This window comes from Myotis yumanensis, unplaced genomic scaffold (assembly GCF_028538775.1).
Source record: "Myotis yumanensis isolate MYYU_CA2020_CCGP unplaced genomic scaffold, mMyoYum1.0.hap1 SCAF_2, whole genome shotgun sequence".
Lineage (NCBI taxonomy): Eukaryota > Metazoa > Chordata > Mammalia > Chiroptera > Vespertilionidae > Myotis > Myotis yumanensis.
Window position 1 is genome coordinate 152,675,054 of NW_027223753.1, and position 19,793 is coordinate 152,694,846.

Below are 19,793 nucleotides of genomic sequence, written 5' to 3' on the forward strand. Positions count from 1 at the left end.
TGGAGATGGGGTGGATGCTGGCCAAGGTGGCCCAGGACAAAATGTGGCAGCTTTGTAGACTGGATAGACTGCTTGGACCAAGATCCCACCCCGCACCATATAGGTGGAAAGTGAATGTAAACAATGCTGCTCCCTGGCACCTCTGATCCTGGAGAGTTTCCATAGTTTCCAGAGAATTGCTGTATTTCCTCACCTATTTGGAAGATGCTTTGGAGTTAATAAATGAATCTTTTTCACATAGTCTGAGTATCCTCTATTTTTTATTTATCTTTTAAATTATAGTTGGCATACAATATTATGTTTAAGGTATACAACATAGTAATTAGACCTCTTATGAAGTGTTGACCATGATAAGCCTAGTCATCATCTGCTAGGTGCCCTTTAAATTGCTGTTTTATCACTGTGCCCCAGAGTAGGCAGGTCTGTACAGGGGAGTTTCAGTTATATCATTCTAGAGTGAAGGTTGTCCTGTTGGGTCTTTCCTACCTTCATGTGGTCCCTCTCTCATTTATTGTTCAGAAGCTGTTATATAAGCCCTCAATTGAAATTTAGGAGGAATTATCTATATGTCAGTGTATACCATATAAGATGTATCTGTGGAAGGAGGTGAGTTTAGGGTTTTCCTGCATCCCCAACATAGACCCACTGCTTTCCAATTTTATTTTTAACTAGAGGCCCGGTGCATGGAATTCATACATGGGGGTTAGGGGGAAGGTGGCTGGGGAGGTCCCTCAGCCTGACCTGCACCCTCTCTAATTCGGGAGCCCTCGGGGGATGTGCTACTGATGGCTTGGGCCCACTCCCCGTGGTTCTCTGCAGGGCCTGCCTGCTTCACACCATGGGGACGGGTGAGCAGGCCCTGTTGGGTGCTGCCTGCAGGCCCCGCTTGCCTGTCTGCAGGTCACTGCTGCCACCGCCCAGCAGACCCTGTTGGGTGCTGCCTGCGGGCCACTTGCCTGCCTGCAGGTCACTGCCGCCACCGCCCAGTAGGCCCTGCTAGGTGCTGCCTGCAGGCCCCGCTTGCCTGCCTGTTGGTCGCTGCCTCCACCGCCCAGCAGGCCCTGCTAGGTGCTGCCTGCAGACCCGCTTGCCTGCTTGCGGGTCGCCATGGCGACCACCCATCAGGCCCTGCTGGGTGCTGCATGCGAGCCCCCCTTGCCTGTCTGCGGGTCGCTGCCATCACCGCCCATCAGGCCCTGCTGGGTGCTGCCTGCGGGCCCCGCTTGCCTGCCTGCGGGTTGCTGCCACCACCACCCAGCAGGCCTTGCTGGGTGCTGCCTATTGCCCTGCTTGCCTGCTGGGCTCATGTTGCCGGGGTGATGCCGCCAGAGTCCTGCCCAGCCGCTATGGGCACCGCCATCTTTGTCGTGGAGTGATTGTTAATTTGCATATTACTCTTTTATTAGATAGGATTCTTCCCTCTTGTATAAGGGCCTGAAGCCTTGGAAACACAGTCTGAGAAACCCCACAAATGTCACCTCACTTATACCTTTTTCTCTTTTGCCTTTCACTATATTTAAATTTCTCTATATCACACCTTATTTATTTATGCTGTCTCTGACATAATCTGATTCCTTGAAAAACTACAAGACTTTTCTTTATTTACCCTGAAGGTCTTCATTACTCTTATTCTTGTTTTGATTTACATATTTCGAAAGAGGTTCAAGTATTCCATAAAGGCTAAGCATTTTTTAAACATATTTTTATTAATTTCAGAGAGGAAGGAAGAGGGAGAGAGAGATAGAAACATCAATGATAAGAGAGAATCACTGATTGGCTGCCTTCTGCACACCCCCTATTGGGGATTAAGCCCACAACCAAGGCACATGCCCTTGACTGGAATTGAACCCGGGACCCTTCAGTCCGTAGGCCGATGCTCCATCCACTGAGCCAAATCGGCCAGGGCAAGGCTAAGCATTTTTGGCAATTATCCTTTTCTTCTCTCCCTAACTGCAGGCTGCACTGACATCCCTCTCTTGGATAGTAGGCAGAATGGGCCTCTCAGCCTGAAGTGACATGATAGTGATCATTCAACAACAACAGCAATGACAACAAGAAACCTTCACTGTAAAGCATGAGAGGAAAATATGTAGAGCAATAGAACTAAAACTCCAAAAGGGTAATAGGCTTGAACAAACCACAACATGAGTCTATTTGTTCACAAAATTTATAGAATTTACCCAGAGTACATCGCTAGATGATATTTTGTACAACAGATTAATAAATATAAATTAACTAATAGATATGTAGAAAATGAGTGGATTTAAAGATGATTTCCATCTGAAATAATTTTTTTCTTTCCTAGAGACCAAGTTTTTGTTAAACTTAATCCTTACTCTTTTCCCGTTCCAGCAGCAGAAACATCTGGTCGGTTTTAGATTCCCCTTGGATTTCTAACTTCAAAGGGAATTATAAAGAATAACAAATTCTTGTACCGGCACTAAAAAAGAAATTAGAGCAGCAGGAGAGAATGGCAAAATTGTCCTTATTTGACTGCTAGTGACAGGCGCCACAGGCAGAACTCTGAGAAAAGACAAAGGCAAGATCACTGGTTGACAACCAGAATTCCTGGAAGGGAAGGAACTTTGGTTACATGCAAATGTGCATAGGCCCTTAGCAATCTAAAAAGAGATCTGTCCTATCTTTAAAAAAATAAGTAAGTAAAATGAGTTAGAAAGTAAAATTAATGGGTTTACATTTACTTGTCACACAGAAGGCATGGACAAAAGTTTGTTGAAAGAATGACCTGGAGGAAATCTTAAAGATTCACTAAGCCTCTGGGTTTTTTATTTGATCTGCAGAAAACTGTGAGTTCTGATTCCACCCAGGGCTATATAAGCCATTCCAGAATTAACTCAGGCTTCTAAGAATCCACTCAACGCATCATGTCCTCATAAAAGATTAGACCTCCAAGGGTCTCAAAAATAGTCTCTGGGTTTGTTTCTTTTTTTGCCTTGCTCTGGATCCTTATTATCAAAGGATGGCCAGAAATCAAAGTCCTCTAGTAGTGGAGGAATAGGGTTTGAATGAAATATTGATATTTGTAGTTGTGCCAGGTTGTGCTTGACATCACTTTATAGAACCACATTTATCTTTCTCCTCTATCATTTTTCTAGAAAAACAAAAACATACTTTTAGAGTGCAGGACTTGATGTAATCAAACATTAGAAAATGAGAACAGTTAGAGAAAGTACAATTTTGCCATTGTAATTACCTCTTACAAACAGCCTTTCCTCTTTCCTGTTTTATGTGTAATGTGTACAGCAACAACAATAAAAATAAACAAAGACATAATTAACCAATCATCTTGTTTGGCAACAAAGAGCAAGAAAGAGTTAAGGGCTAAAATGTCTTTAAATAATGAACTACAAAAATCTTTAATCTTAGTATTTTCAGAGGTTACAGAGCCCCACACCATAAATATATGGTTGATTTACAGAGTGGTCATCAAAAACCCAGAAAGCAAATTATGTTTGACCAAAAGTATACATCAACAGCACATTAACAATATTTCATAGAGTAGGATAAGACAAATAGAACCAATTCTCTGTGGAGCCTAGCATAGTTTGCTAATGGAGCAGTCCCCAAAAGAGAAGACCATATCCAAAGTATGTTCTTTATATCAGAGCCTTTGTGCACTATCTAGTGCAGGGTGGTGGGGGCGGGGGGCAAAATGAAGACTTTTCCTAAGCATTTCCAAGGTAAAACCTTACTAAGCTGACTCCAAAATCATCTCATGGAGTGGAGCTTTCATCCTTCCCTCACAACTTCTGGTGAAACAGAATAATAAAAGTTATCGCAGTAAGAGAGTCCAAAATTCCCATCTTTATAATAGTTGTATGTGATGGTGTGTCACATGTCCAACAAAGTTTATCCAAAATATATGCCAACTTTATGGGACATGGATGTGATGATATGAACAAATCATTTTTTCTTTTGCAATTTTCTTTTTCTTTAGGTCTAGAATGAAAATCTTGGCTTAATGGTGGTATTTGGCGAAGGATTCCCTGCTCTATATAAGGAGAATTATCCAACCGTGATTCTGAACTTGACTAGGGAGGGAAAAGGGGGTAGAAGATATGGAATACTACTTTATTTCAAAAAGATGTTGTCTTATAGCTTGAGAATACATAAGGTCACAAATGTAACAACAATTGTACAAACACCAGATCCAAAGACTAAAAACATAAAGAAATGCCATATAGATACCCAAGAAGCAAATACTATCATTAATAATAATTAGCAGTAGTAGTATAGCTATTATCATGATGAGGCACTGATAGTTCACTTGGGTGTAATGTAGAATACATTAGCTAGAAAGAACCATGGGTAAACTTATTATTCTCTTTAAAAGGCAGTTTGTATTTTAGGTTTATATGATATAAACTACATAATTCAAAACCACATGTAAGAAAAGAATGCAGGAAGAAGTAAAGACTCATGCCTTTATTTCATATTTGTGTTGTAGATATCAATCTTAAATTAATGATGGAAAGATCACCTGCTTTAAAACATGGGTATTATAGGTTATGGTAAAATATCCTTAGAGCTTTAAAATATGATAGTGGCTAGTTCCTACCTATCTTTTCTTTGAATGCCTGCCTCAGTGTCAAACATTAGATTCATTCCTGACCTTTGAGGACTTTTTAATTATGATAATGCCAGGTCAGGGTAAATGAGAAGCAGAAGGCTGAGAGGACCAAAAACAAACAAAAAACAACAACAACAACAAAAACAGAAAGAAAGATTTTGCATTGTTTATACCATCCAGTATGGCAAATTTTACAGATGCTTTCTGTTTGCTTGGGATAGTTTATTGCTTATGTTATTTCTTTGCTTTCTCTCCCCCTGCCCCCCCCCCCCCATGTGCGTGCCTCTACCAAATTTGGCTGGAAATATTTTGTGTGTGTCTCTACTATAAACCTCATATTTTTCTATAGATTTAGTGTGATGCAGAAGCTCCTTTTTTTTTCTTCCCTAAGGGTTAGACACATCAATATTCTAGCTACTCACTTTCGAGGCCAATGGAAAATGTGTTCCCAAGATTAAATAGACATGAGTAACACATAAATTCAGTTTATACTGATGCAGTATGTTACATAGTTATTCACATCCTGAATTTCTGATGAGTGGAATACACCTGTTGGACAACACACTGCTACTGACTGAGAGTCCCTGATCTACAATTTAAAGACAGGGGGGCAGGACAAAACCCCAACTGTAGGGTCTCTATGGAGAGCCCAACTTGCATAGAGCATTCCTCATCTGTGGAGCTCTGGCTCAAGAGGGTTCTTGAAATATTCTTAGGAAAAACTAGAGCAATACATACAGGCACATAGGAAAGGCCCTTTGTCCTGCAATACACTATATCCCTCCACTTCCACTTCTGAAACACAGCACTTAAAAAATTTATCCAGACTATTAATATATAATTCCTCCCTTTTCAGACTTCCTAAGTTCTCAGTTAGGAAGGAATCTTCCATTTCTACCGAGAAATCTTTAAAAATTATAAACTTTAAAATCCAGTGTTACATTTGGTGGGAGTAAGTTCACCATATTTATCTAGTATGGGTTGCCTGAAGCCACACTGCATTTCTAGGTAGTCAAAGACTATGTTTTCCTTTCACTCCAGATAACACATCATACATCTAATAATGAATATAATCAATGCTGCACAGATCTGGCATGCAAATTATCATCCTAAATTTAAACCAAGTAAAGAAAGTGTCCCCTCTCCCCAACATAATAGTTCCTCCAGGAAACCTAGCCAAATCTGTAAAATGTCTCTCTAGTAAACCAAACTGCCCTTTGACTTACAGATATGCTGAAGAATATTATGAAACACACTAATGAGATTTTATGATCAATTGTTACATTTCAGAATATATGATGAGAGTATATGCAAAAGAAAAATACTCCTAATACAATGATTACAACTATTTATCTAAATGTTTTTAACATTAACATATTAAAAAGTCCTGATGGGCCTAAAATATTGATGGACTAAATGTTATGTTGTCTGGGGTTTGCTTCAACATAACACGGTAGTAGCACGGGAAATAATAGATCATGAGTTAATCATTGTGCAAGCTGGGTGATAGGTACACTGATGGAGTTCAATGTAGACAAATTAATTTGTTTAAATATTTTCATTATAAAAATTTAAGAAATATATACCAATTTGAACAGTCATTCATTTACTCATTATTTATTGCTTGATTCATTTACTCTTTATATGCAAGATATTGTGGAAATGTAATAAGTAAAAAAATAAGACAAAAACCAAAACATGCTATTACTGGACATTTAGGTTAAGTAAGCTATTGCTCTTCATGGATAGTATATGTTGATTTAAAATGATATTTATAAAAACTGTGTAATTACATGTAGAATTCTTAGGTTAACTTTTGAAAGCAAGACAAAAAATGATATAGAAAGCATGATTACAGTGTGTTTTTAAAAATATGTCCTCAGGGGAAAATGAGAGTAAGGAAATAAATATATCAAATGGTTATTAATGATTGGATTTAAATTATAGAAATAATTGCTTTAATTTTTCTTCATTTTACTCTTATGTGTTTTTCCAAATTATTTTTAATGAGCATGTATCATTTTAAAATGAAAATAAATATTTATTCATTAGTGGGTAAGATATGCTCTCCTTTCCCAAGGAGCTTTTCATCTACTAAAACAGAGAAACTGCAAACACACAGCACTGCCCTGAGAGTTTAAATCTTCATACCTAGAAGGGAAGTACACCCACAGGAAAAGAAACGTCAGTACCAAATTTATCTGATCATAGACATAAAGGGCTTTCTGTGTGTTGGATAGAAATAGGGGAGGACCTGGCTTCTTTGCAAGCCAGAAAGAGTGTGAAATTCAGGTCATTTTGTGATGAGATCATTTTGCAACGAATGTAATGGTAGCCACAAATTAAAATTACCAATAAGCCTGTTTCCTGAGCTGCTAACACTTGCACTGATATGTTTCTTTTGGGGGCAGTGCAGCAAGTAAGAGTGGGAGTGGGAGTGTGGAGGGAGGGCGAGGTACAATCCTAAAGGCTTGTGGCCTTCAAGTTCAGAGAAGCAGATAGATGTGCAACACAATTAGAGACAGTAATACCGTGACAACTATGGATTCTGTGCAATGGATATGGAAAGTCCCTGTTAGAAAGCTATCTTTATTACCCCAAGATATTATTTTCCTCATTTTATGCACATTCATATAAAGTGAAGTCAAGAGTGTAACTTTTAACGGTTTGGATGAATATGATGTTCATGACTAAACAGGCCAAGCTGGAGCCAGGAGGAATTCTGCAAGATGCCAGGCAAGTCACCACTTCCCTGATCCTCTGTGTTCAATGTATTCACCAGTGCATTTCACTGCAGGCCAACCTCCAGCAAACTCGGCTCCTTCAGGCTCTGACTGACTACACAATGATCTACCAATACACCTTCAGTCCTGACCTGCACCCTCCTTCCAGACACTGAAATCTCCACAATTCCAGAAGGCCGCAAAACCAACCTTTTAGAAACTTCACAAAAAGACATAGAGACCTCAGTTTCAGACTAAGGCTCACTTGCAGCCCTGGTCTTGGTCCTTTTCCTTCACTGCTAAAAGCAGGGGCAAGGGGTGTCAGTTCCGAAAGGACATGTTCCCCTGCTGTTTGTCGCTGTGCATAAATAAGAGCAGTCATGTCTGAATTTAAGATTGATCCAAATGAAGCAAGCACAATTCACATTTGCAGCATGTCACAGAATAATAACAGGTATTTCAAAGCATCACAAAATAGGTTTGGAGGGGTTTTGTGTTTGTTTGCTTAATGCCAAGCCATCCAATGTTCCACATGGGAAATGTCAGCACCAACTTTGCCGCATCACCCTCTCTTTCCACACAGGTGTCACCTTTGCTAAAATATACTGTATATCTTTGAAGAGTCTTCCAAACAAATCCTTTGGGTACTTCCACCTCTGTGTGGCAGAATCATTGTAAAATGTTTTTCAAAATCTGTGATAATAGGTTCTTGGGGTCATAGTTTCTCACCATTCTAAATGCTGGCATTTCAAATGAATAAACAGGATATGAAATATATACCCTCTGCCAAGGTCAAAATATATTTTGCTCAAATTCTATGCTTGTGGTGGACTTGCCACGCCTTTACCTGTTTCTACAATATTTTGGACGGCCATTTAGAGATAATGGAAGTGACTTACCAGGCAGCAATGTCTTGTGAGGAATACTCAGTCAGTGATGGTGAAACATCCTGAAATAAAAAGAGAATCATAAATACTAGGCATTTAATAAAGGTATGGCAACATGGTGTTCATAGAAAATAACCCATTTGCTTCTCCCTTTGGGACGCTGACTTGATGATATTATATAAAGTAAAGGATGCCTCCCTTTGAGAACGAAAATACAACTCTGCATGAGAAAGTGGCGTCTGTAACTGCCTGCATGGTTAAGGGCTCCAACCGGTTGTGACTGACTTGTTGCCCATTTCTGCAATTCACTGTGACTTGTGTTGAGAAAATTATGTTTTATGGTTAATTATCCATGGTCTGTTTAAAAAAATAAATCAAACCATTGTGAACCACCAGGATTTGCAGCTCCATTTGAACTTTATGTACTTTTGGTTAAACATTTTATAAATAACAACAAACTGGTTTTTCCTTGTTTTTGGTTGTTTGTTACTTGTGTTCTGGATATAAATATTGTGGCAGTGGTTGGAGAACAAACTATGGATTATTTACCCCTGGCTTCGTGAGTTGTTTGTTACTGGTCTTATACTCCTTCATGAGTAAATGTATAGTATTATATTCCTAGTCCTGTAACACAAAAGGAATGAGTGAACTGAAACCTTTTCAAACCAAAACCTTTTATGCTAAGTCACAGAGCAACAAAAAAAACCCCAAATTAACATTTAAAAAGCTTCTACTGTGGAGCAACAAAATCCCCAAATATTATATAATCTGCACTTTAAAAATTGCTTGCCTAACAATCAGCAGTCTGTCAATAACTCCACATGCTTGTCTTTTCACTGCTGTATAATTTAGAAGCCATAGGTGGTTCTTACCAGAGATCACCTCCCACGCCCAACATCATCACCAGAATGAAGCCTTGATAATAACCAGCATAACTAATTTAAGCCAAAATTGACTCATAAAGATCAGGGATTATTATGCTATAAGTAATGAAACACTATATGAAAGAAGAACTCCATATGAAATTTGTCTATAGTCTTCATCCTAGGACCTATATAAATAAAAAGTCTAAAATATAAGTGACCAGAGAAAATGAGAAAAGCCAAGATTCAAAGGACCCTGTGGCAGAATGCAAAGGGAATTATTTGAGACCCAGAATCGTAAGTCCCTAATACATCTGCATATGAAACTTAATGAAGATCACCAAAGTAGCTTGCCAAAAATTATGCTTTTTAAATGATCCAATGGTCTATGCAGCACAGAGGACCTCTATGAAAAATATAAAATTACCTTCTGCAAATTGCTACTTTTACAAAGACAGAGACAGGACAATAAGGGCTTTCTTATAAAATGATCTGTCCATTTCTGAAGCTTGAAGAGCTCTGTATTCTCTTTCATCTTACCCCTGAGTTACTCACATGGCTTAATGCTTACCTGCATAAGCACTAAGAGGGAAGGGACCAGCTCACCAAAACATGGTAAAATATCTGTGAAGCAGCTACTATGTGCCAGGTACAACTAGAGTGATTCTGTTTGAGAGGGTGAGTCAGTGACTGAGGTTCTTGTTGCAACATTTAAAAGTATCTATTACTACTGCCAACAGCAACTCGAAGCAAGGTTGAAATAGTTGTGAAGGACTTTTGAAAAATTGGAAAATACTTAAAACTCTCCCTAAAGTCTTGCATGTCCAGTAAATAGCCTAGGCCTGCCAGTCCTTCCTAAGCCTGGATCCCAAAGTGCAAATGAAAAAACACAAGTAGCCTATATGTTCCCAGGGCCATGGTTACAACTGAAAATGGGGGCTGAAATGCATTTGCTGGCCCCCATTGGATACTGAAAGGCCAATTTTGTCCTGACGATGGTTCAGAGAGACTAAAAATCCACCAAGATGAAAATGGAAGCTATTTTGACAAACTGGGACAGGAAAAAATGTTCAAAGATGTTTTACTCAAAGACATGTTCCTCTATTCTTTCATAACCAGATAGCTCCACCTATTTTTGACAACCAAGAAAATACTACTGTATAGAGTTCTAAGTTTTCTTTTAAATACAGGCAACCCATTTTAAAGCCAGGGTACTCTAAATGACTTCCTATGTACAGAACAACACATCTAAACATAAGTGCTTGGTTACAGATGATGAAACATGTTAAAATTATATTATAGAGAATACATTTTACATGGTTTAGAATTTATTTTGATAATCAGAAACATACATACAAAATTGTAATTTGGAATCCAAATTTAGCTATAATCCATGTAGAGGAACACTTAGAGAAAATATACCTGAGAATATAATTTCCTGGTTAAAGACTATAATATTCTAACCAATTTTCATTATTTTTCCAGAAACAAACTTTTCTGAGCTATAGATTCTTTTAAGGAAGAAAAGCAGAAATAAAATGTGTTTATAAAGTACTTGAAAGATATACTAGCCTAGTGATTATTCATATTTAAGACAACAAAAGATGTCTCCATGTCATCAGAAATACAGAGACAAGATAATCCCAAGGGTCTTGATCTGGAAGTTGTTAACAGAGAGCCACACATTCAGACAGTAAAACCTGAAACACCTGAAAAAACTCTCCTGGCTTTTATTTTTATCTTTATGCACCAGATTTTTCCATACAAAGGAATCCTAAATTCTAACATATAAGAGAAAGTTAAACAAACTAGGAAAGAACCTGACTTTTTTTTTTTTTAAGTAAAGGAAAATGATCTCTTACCTTCTGTAAAATCAAATAAGCCAATTTCATAGGACCTTACCATCCAAAAGTAAAGTATGACCTAAAGAAATGATACTGATCCCAAATACAAGGAGGTGAAGCATCTCAATAGTTCCTACTCAGATCCGTCCTCTCTCCTGTGCACTTTCATCTTCCCTGACTGCATTGTGAACAATCAGAACTACCACCACCACCACCACCACCACCACCACCACCACCACCATCGCTCATACACTGTATCTAACTTTCTTCTATCAGATGCCTAGTGCTGTGCTTTCGATAATTTTGTATCTATTTTATAACCATTCAGAACTAAAAAGGAAGAACAAAACAAAATAAAAAATTCCTCCAACCTCCCTTGGTTCCCAGAGGACATCAGTTAAGCGAAACAAAATATTAAACCTGAGAAGGAAGACTGATCAATCTCATACAAATCTCACGGTGTTCCTATTTAAACTGGGAAGGGAATTGCTTCAATGAAAAAGTTGGGGGTGTGGGAAAGGAGTAAAGAGCTACAAAGGGAGAGAGAGATAACAATGTTTATTATACATAGGGGACTTAAAGGCAGTACAATGAATCAAACGGTGTTCCAGGGAATCGTGTGACAGAAAGTTCTAAATGAGAACTCCAGAAACTACAGTCTCTTCAACTGAACTACTGCTTAGGGGATGGAGTCTATAGGAAGTTTGAAGTAAGTGTCTCTATAGCTTCTAGATGTTTTCTCTTTAATTATGACTTTGTGTTTGAATATACTTTGTCAGGAGGAAAAACAAATCAAAATATTAGAGCTTTGTACAGCCCCCAAAGACAGGATTTATATAACCAGCGTTTTTACATAAATGTTACATCAGGATACATTTCAAATGAAAACACATACACACACACAGCTGTCTTCCTTATCCTCTTTCTATTTTAAAATTCATTTCATACTTTAAATGATGTTGATTTTTCATAAAATAAGTAAAAACCAAGTCAGCATTAAGCACCTCAGAATAATTTTAGTCTTATATGACCTGGAAAATGTACCATGTCATGGAGGGTCACAAACGCCTGTTTTGAAGCCAGTTAAGGCACTGGCAATTATGGGATGTTTTGCTGCAGCCTAGGGCAACTAGAAATGGCCATGGATATTAACTAACTCCCTTTCAACAGTCTGAGAAAAGGAGGAAAAAAACCTGTAAGTTTTCCCATCTGTTATTTCCTTTTTTTTTTTTTTCCTTTTTGGCTGTGGAAAAGTAAAATTATGCAAGAGCGTTTGAATGTAAAGGCTGTGTGTGCTTTTTCCCTTTTTGTCTCTGGGTACTGGTTATGTGATGTTGTGTAACTGAGTGCAGAGTAGGCGGTTAGCGTTTACTATTGATTTACACTATGCCATCTAATGAATTCAGAACACTGAAAAGAAAGGAGAGGGAAGGGGAGGAAGGAAAAAGAAGAAAGAGAAAAACATGGAGAGGAAAAAGGAAGAACAGAGGGGAGAGAGAAAGAGCTCATTTGTAGAAACAATTCTAATGTCTGAAATAGTTTCATTCATTCCCTTTAGCTCTGATTTCTTGTTATTGTTCAGGTCTCAGATAAATGGGCTTGAGCTAGTGACCCCAATATTCCAATCTTATATCTAATAAGGATTACTGGCAGGTGAATGTCTGAAAATACTAATGTGTCAAATTACTTGATAGTAATTCCACTAACCTGTCAGACTTCTCCATATAATCATTCTCTCTATACATTTATAAATGTGTACCTGTAAGAGCCAATGCTATGGTCCAACTAGTTTACCAAGTCACAATTATTATTTTGCAAGGCACACATCAGGGCAAAGAACAATATGCCCTATTTTACCCATCTCCTTTAAAAATGCACAAAGAATTAATCTAGAAATATTTGAATAGGTCACTATTTTACCTTGAAAGAAGAAATTCCACAAATTATTTCTTTACACAGAACAGCCCAATATAAGATAATGATAGAGAAAATTGGGAAAGATTCTAAACTAATAAACAATATTTGTAAGAGAACTTTAAATAATTTCTTAAATTATGCCTATGGAGAACACTTAAACCTTAACTTTTTATCTGGGTGATTATAGACATTTTCAGTTCCCCGAGGCTGCTCAGTGCTTTCCATGCCATGTACCCAGTTCCATAGGTCAAGGCGATTCTGCTGCTGTGCACAGGACCTTCCTGTGCCCGAGCGCCCTCCTATGGCTGAAACAGCCACTGAGATGAGGAAGAGAAATAGCAGTTACTAGCATCCAGCTAGAGAGCAAGGCAGGGAGCTTGTTTCCTTCCACGTGTGGGTTTGTAAAATGGTGACTGGTAAAATCTCAGCAGGTCAGTTACAAGAAAGAACAAGAATCTAGGGTTTCATTTCTGGTCATCCAAGATGTCTTTTCACCCATTTTAGTTCAGAAAATATTAAAAAGATGCCTACTCCACCCATTTGTCAGTAATGCTTTAATGACAGATTGGCTACGTGCCCTATGGTTTAGACATAACACGTTCCACAGTGCTTGGCACATTCTCTATGCTCAGCAAATATTTGTTGAAACAGTAAAATGATTACGGGATACACATTTCTGTAGAAAAGCCTCAGAAAAATATATTCTAGTTGTTCACAGGAAATTGTAGACTGGACTTAGGCTGTAGACACAAAATCATGGTAGAGAGGAAGTATCAGTTGTTTGGGGATCAGTTTACCTAAGTTCCATTTTATTAGGAAAAAGGCTTAAATAAAATTATAATACTGATAACATCAGCTAAGTTTTGTGTTCATGTCCACCAGTCTTTTTTGTACTATTTTCATTTCAGTCTTGGGCATAGTAAAGTCCATTTTCATTTTCCTGGACACATTCTAAAGGAAAAGTCATGGGATATCAACATAATTCATCTTTACAAAAAGACTAAGAATGTAGCCATTTAGTAATGGGAAAGAATATAGCTTTTTGTTAAAAAGCAAGGCAGGTTAAGTTTTGATTAGGTTATGCAAATTTAAATTAGTAGAAGAGCAACCAAGAACTTACTGATTTTCATTTTCTTGGTTAAACAGGAGTTTTATGAGAAAAAAATTCTGGATTAGAAAATCATAAATGCCATCTTTCAGTTAATTGGAGAATAAGACCTTTAGAGAAAGAGTTGCAAGTATAATTTCTCAAAAAATGCCAGTTGAAAATTCAGCTGAAAGCAAGTTCTGCAATGGGTAGCCATAGTAGTATTTTACAAAGTGGTGCTATCATCTTGCTAACTCTATAGAAGCACGTACATTTCAGTCAAAACCTTCAAAAAATTGGTCATTGTTATAATCCAATCAATTTCAGCAACTTTCTTCAATAAGAATCGTTGCATCAAAAGAAAATAAAATAAAAAAGAATCCTAGCAGCATGTCAACAAGACCATCCAAGTGCTTTTTCATTTCATAGATTCTTAAAAGTGATTGAGAACTTGCCTAGCCTCATTTTATAAATGAATATTCTGAAGTTCAGAAGGTAATTTTCACAAGGGTACATATTTTGGGACAGATTGAGGACTAATATTTAAAGCTCACAAATCATTTCTCCACAACATAACATAAGTGAAAGTTGTATAAATTGAATCTCATTTTAAATACCATAGATTTTTTTATAAGATAAGGAATTTTTTCAAAAGATTTTTTTATAAGATAAAAAATCCTTATGTCATGTAAAATGTTCACCTCAGAGCTATCTTCTACCTAATTTTTTATCTTTAATCCAAGTCTCTTTCTCCTCTTGTCCTTCCTCCTCCCATTCTTTGGATGGATGAGGAGAATCACTTTTCCTGTTTCTACCTCGTGTTTGCCCATTCCTGACCTCAAATTTGTACCTTTCTCTCACTTTTCATCAGTTTCTCCCATTTCTATTTATTACTCCTCCTCATAAAAATAATTTTCTTGTTAATGTGCGTTGAGAGCCTCAAAAATCATAAAAGAAGAAAAAGATTAAATTTAGCGTTATACAATAAATAGGCCTATGGTATATATTTAAATTTTAAAAAAATAAAGAAAACTACAACAAGATACTTACAACCTGAGGGAAACAGAGGTTGACCATTGTCTAGACCTCTGCACTGTCAGTTAGCATACTGGGGCCTAGAGACACAGGACTCTTCTCACAGATGAGAGCAAAGGGTCAGGATCTCCAGGCCCTCCATTCTCATTACACCAGGTCACTTTGATTTTCCATTTGCTTTCTTTCCATTCTATAGATACAACGATTGTGAGACTAACAATGGCATAGCCAGAGGAGATACAGAGAAATCCTAGTGACATAATGTAGATTGATACAGGCCAAACTCAATTCCAAAAATGTCAGAAAGTTGCACAGTAAAATTGCAGTTATGCAGAAAGTGAAGGGTGAGAAAGTTAAAAGAGAACTTGTAACAGGGACTTGGCTGCCCCAATCCATGTCATTAAGACTGTGTCACTGTTTCCCTTCTAAACCTTGACTCCTATGGGATTTATAACTCAGCTAAAATGATCAACTCTAGGCTGAAACACAGCTCCAGATTTTCTTAGAGCAGCGGTTCTCAACCTGTGGGTCACGACCCTTTGGGGGTCAAACGGCCCTTTCACAGGGGTCGCCTAAGACCATCGGAAAACACATATATAATTACATATTGTTTTTGTGATTAATCACTATGCTTTAATTATGTTCAATTTGTAACAATGAAATTGGGGGTCACCACAACATGAGGAACTGTATTAAAGGGTCGTGGCATTAGGAAGGTTGAGAACCACTGTCTTAGAGTGAGCGGTACTTTTTTCTCCCTATTCCTTAAAAAACAAAATATACAGTAACTATTCAGTAATTCCAATGACATCTGAATTCTGAGCACACACTTTTTCCTAAAAAATTGTAGGTGCTTATTAAGAAGCCTAATCTACAGTAAACTAAGGTGAGCAACATCCACTGTGGAATGAAGGATATTAACTTGGTATATAAATAGCCAATGGAAGGGCATTCTATTATTTTAAATCGCTTAATGCCCACCATTTGGATGGATATTTCATTCCACTTTATTGATGCAAATAGAATTTCAGCAACACTTTGTTGAAAATTCTCCCACTCCTGTTGAGTAGAAAACATTGCAATTACAGGAGACAGGAATTCATATTGGTTTCCTTATATCTCCTTCTTCAAAGACCCATCCTTAGGGTGCATATTAGATAATAATTTTTAAAACCCCTTGCTCCTATTTTTCTAGCATTGGCTATAATGTCTAATGGGTACAGTATTTTCCTATGCCATGCAGTGGTGAGGAGGGATACGAGGAGGAAATCATAGGCATAAGTTAAAGTTAATAGGCCAGAAAAAAAATAGCATTTATTGAATACATATTACATGCCATATACTTCATTAATATTATACCAGTTAATACTAACCCCTGTGAAGTAATTTGGCCTAAATTTCATAGATTAGCAACCTAGTTACAGAGCCATTAGCTAACCTTCTTAAGGACACAGAACTAATTAAAAAGTTGGGCAGGTAAGGATCAGGATGATGTTTTCCCAGGCCCCACGTTCTGTAATATACCACAAAGCCAGAGCAGAATATGAAGCAATCTAACAAGAAAAAAATTTTCCATGCCAATAATGAGAGTCACCGCATGCTCTGGTAGAAGTGGGAAGGGTAAATGACTCCTAGAGAGAAACAGGTTCTTACTTTGTTCTTGGCTCTGATAAGTTCCTGTTTTCTAAAGGCATATTTGGAAAATGTTCTTTGTCACATAGATAAGGAAATGTACAATCTCACAGGAACTTTTAAATCAGATCAGATACATGAGTGTTGATAAAAATTCCTTTAAAAGATTTATACTAAATAAAAGTTTAAAAATATAATGCACATAAAATCAAATGATTCATATATTAACAAATTAATATGTGTGTATGTGTGTATATTTGTCTATGTGTATGTGTGTGTGTATGTCTGTATACAATATTTTTCTCCTTGCAAACATTTTTAGTAATTACTATAAAGTACTTGACAAAATACTAAACAGTAAATATGTTAAGGCAGGAGAAAAGAAAAGAAACAAAGAACAAGAGAAGAGGAATGTGTGTGTGTGCATAACTTCCCTGAGAATTTTAATCCTAAAATATTTCTTAAGATAAATAGGTCATACTGATTTAAGTCTAGATTTTGGGTGTGTATGTGTATAATGATAACGAAGTTTTACTATATTAATTTGGCAAATAATTACTTATAATAATCGTATAAATTAACATTTGTTGAAGATAACATTAGAACTCATCAGGTAAATAGCAACAGTTTTGAAAAGTCTATAGTTTGAAGTGTTTTAGTTTACTAGCTTTTACATTGCTATGGAACATTCTTTCAAAATAATTTGTAAAATGGAAAGGATAGTCCATTTCCTCATACAATACAATTTTTTGGAATAAATCTTTTATTAAAACTTTATTAAGTGGGCATGTGTGTGTGTGCATGCACATGTGTGTGTGTGTGTCTGTATACTATTCTTAAGATCACTGGGGCATTTTTTTCTTTTTATGTTAATCCTCACCCGAAGATATTTTTTCCATTGATATTTAGAGGGGGCTGGAGGAAGAGAGAAACACACACAGAAAGAAACATCAACATGAGAAAGACACATTGATTGGTTGCCTCTGGCACGTGACCTGAGCAGGGCAATATTGAACCTCCAACTGAGGTACACGCCTTGACTGGAATCAAACCTGGGACCCTTTAGTCCATGGGCCGTTGCTCTATCCATTGAGTGAAACTGGCTAGGGCCATTGGGACACTTTTTAAAATAATGTTTAAAATAATAATTTGCTGAAGAACTTAACAACAAAGTAATGGCAAGCAAGCACATTTGAAAGGAAGAATTCACAGTTCTTTAGGCAGCACTAATTTATCCCACAACTTCTAACAGTCCTATTGCTTTGTCCTTACCACCTTTTCTTCCTCAAGTCTAAACTTGATTGGGAGCAAGAAGGAAGAAACACTAATAAGGTTCAAAGAAGCACAAAAGAGGAGAGAACTGAACATCTTCCTGGTCTTTTCTCATCTTTACAAGGAAAAGCAATAGTAATCTAAACAACAGAAAAAGCAACAACAACAACTTTGGCAGTTTTCTGGAATTAGGCAAAAGCAGACTTTGTATCTGCACAATTTCAGGAGCTTTCTACAAATTTTAGCTTCCTGGGGTGCTCTTGCAACAAAGCTGAACAAGAGATGCAATCTGTTTAGAGAAACAGATAAGATTTGGGGATACATGGAACTACTCTTTCTTGTCATATAGTGTTTATGAAAGTGACCAAGATATAACTTGCAACATTAAAAAGCACTGACACATTTAACTTGAACCTGCTGAAATTAACTCACAATACCTTCCTCACTAAAACAAAACAAAATAAAGCAAAATCTCACCACCAATTATTTTGACTGGTGAGAACAGTGACATGAAAGTAGCAGATGGAAGCCCAGTTTAACTCACACAGCACACTCACAAAAATAACTTAAAAATGGTGACTTTGGCCTTGTGCTTCAGGACACTTCTTTCAGGAGGGTTTCCTTAAAGACTTCACTGGGCTTGTAAAAAATAATGTAGAATGAATCCAATTCATCTGTCCACACCTACAATGAGGAAAGAACTGCCAATCCCAGCCTGTAAATAAAAGTCATTTTGTCTTCTTTGTCAAGTCCTATCTCAGGACTGGAACAGGTATTCTTCTGTGTATTACTTTTTGTTATCTGGTAGTATGTTTATGGAGGGCAAAATATCTGTACATCATACTACATATCATCTGAAAGCTTTCATGAATCAAATAATTGAAATTAATATATATTCCTGTTAATTGTTTCTCAAAGTCGAAAGGTTATTTTCTTACCTTACACCATGCCTTCTGATCTGACAGTGTCATTCAATCAATATTTTCAATGTCAGTCACTGGTTTTCAACTATTCTGTTACAAAGACCACAAGCACTAATGAAATGGTGCCGATCTGTTTGCTTTCACTCTATATAATGTCTATATTTATATGCTTTGCTTCTATTAGAATCTATATTTATCTGCCTACAGTACATCTGTTTCTCATACACAGAGACATATATTTATATATATATATACACACACATACTGTATATATATATATATATATATATATATATATATATATATGTTATATATAAACACACATACCCACAAAAATGTATGAATGCATGCTAGTATTCTTGCTTTGACAAGCAGGCAGGTGCATAAATACTCAGACACATGACAAATATACAAAAACCATAAATGTAACATGTAAACAGTTGCACAGGGAAAAGCGCATCTTAACAATGGGCCTGTCTATGATATTTGGCTGTTGGCTTCTGAGACTTACACACTGCTGACTTATGTGACTATCTGGGAAGGATAAAAACCTTCTGAAGGCAAAAACTATATGACTAAATAGAGATCATGCATTCCAACTCAGTCATTTCAAGGATGAGGAAACAGACACTGCGAGGCTAAGAGCAAATATTTTACTTGTGGCAGAGCTGGAAGCAGAACCCAGGTCCCTGCTTTCTTGACAAACACTCTTTCTGCTATGCTGAATTGAAATGGGTTTTTTTCTCAAACCCAGTATCATCTTCTAATTTCCACTCTTTCCTATGTTTTCCTTTCTTTACTGCATGAAATGTAAGCAATCAACATTCACTGAGGGCCAGGCACTGCTCTAAATATTTTACATGTGCTACCTCATTCTGCACAATAGAAAGTAGGCATTATTCTTCATGTCCATTTTACAGATGAAAAATCCAAGGCTTGCTAAGATAAGTCACCCAGAGCTACACAGCTAGTAAGAAGAAAAGGTGAGCTCCTGGGCTACTCCAAGGCCCATGTTTCCC

General features: G+C 37.1%; 1 protein-coding gene across 3 annotated transcripts in view; it reads right to left on the reverse strand.

Moving 5' to 3' along the window:
• The window catches only part of ZBTB20 (zinc finger and BTB domain containing 20), an 862,593-nt gene that overhangs the window by 390,648 nt on the left and 452,152 nt on the right, over nt 1-19,793 (reverse strand). For all 3 annotated transcript variants that reach the window (XR_011470308.1, XM_070406230.1, XM_070406231.1), the window contains one exon: nt 8,214-8,263. The gene's annotated coding sequence lies outside the window, so the exon portion shown is untranslated. The remainder of the gene's footprint in view (nt 1-8,213; nt 8,264-19,793) is intronic.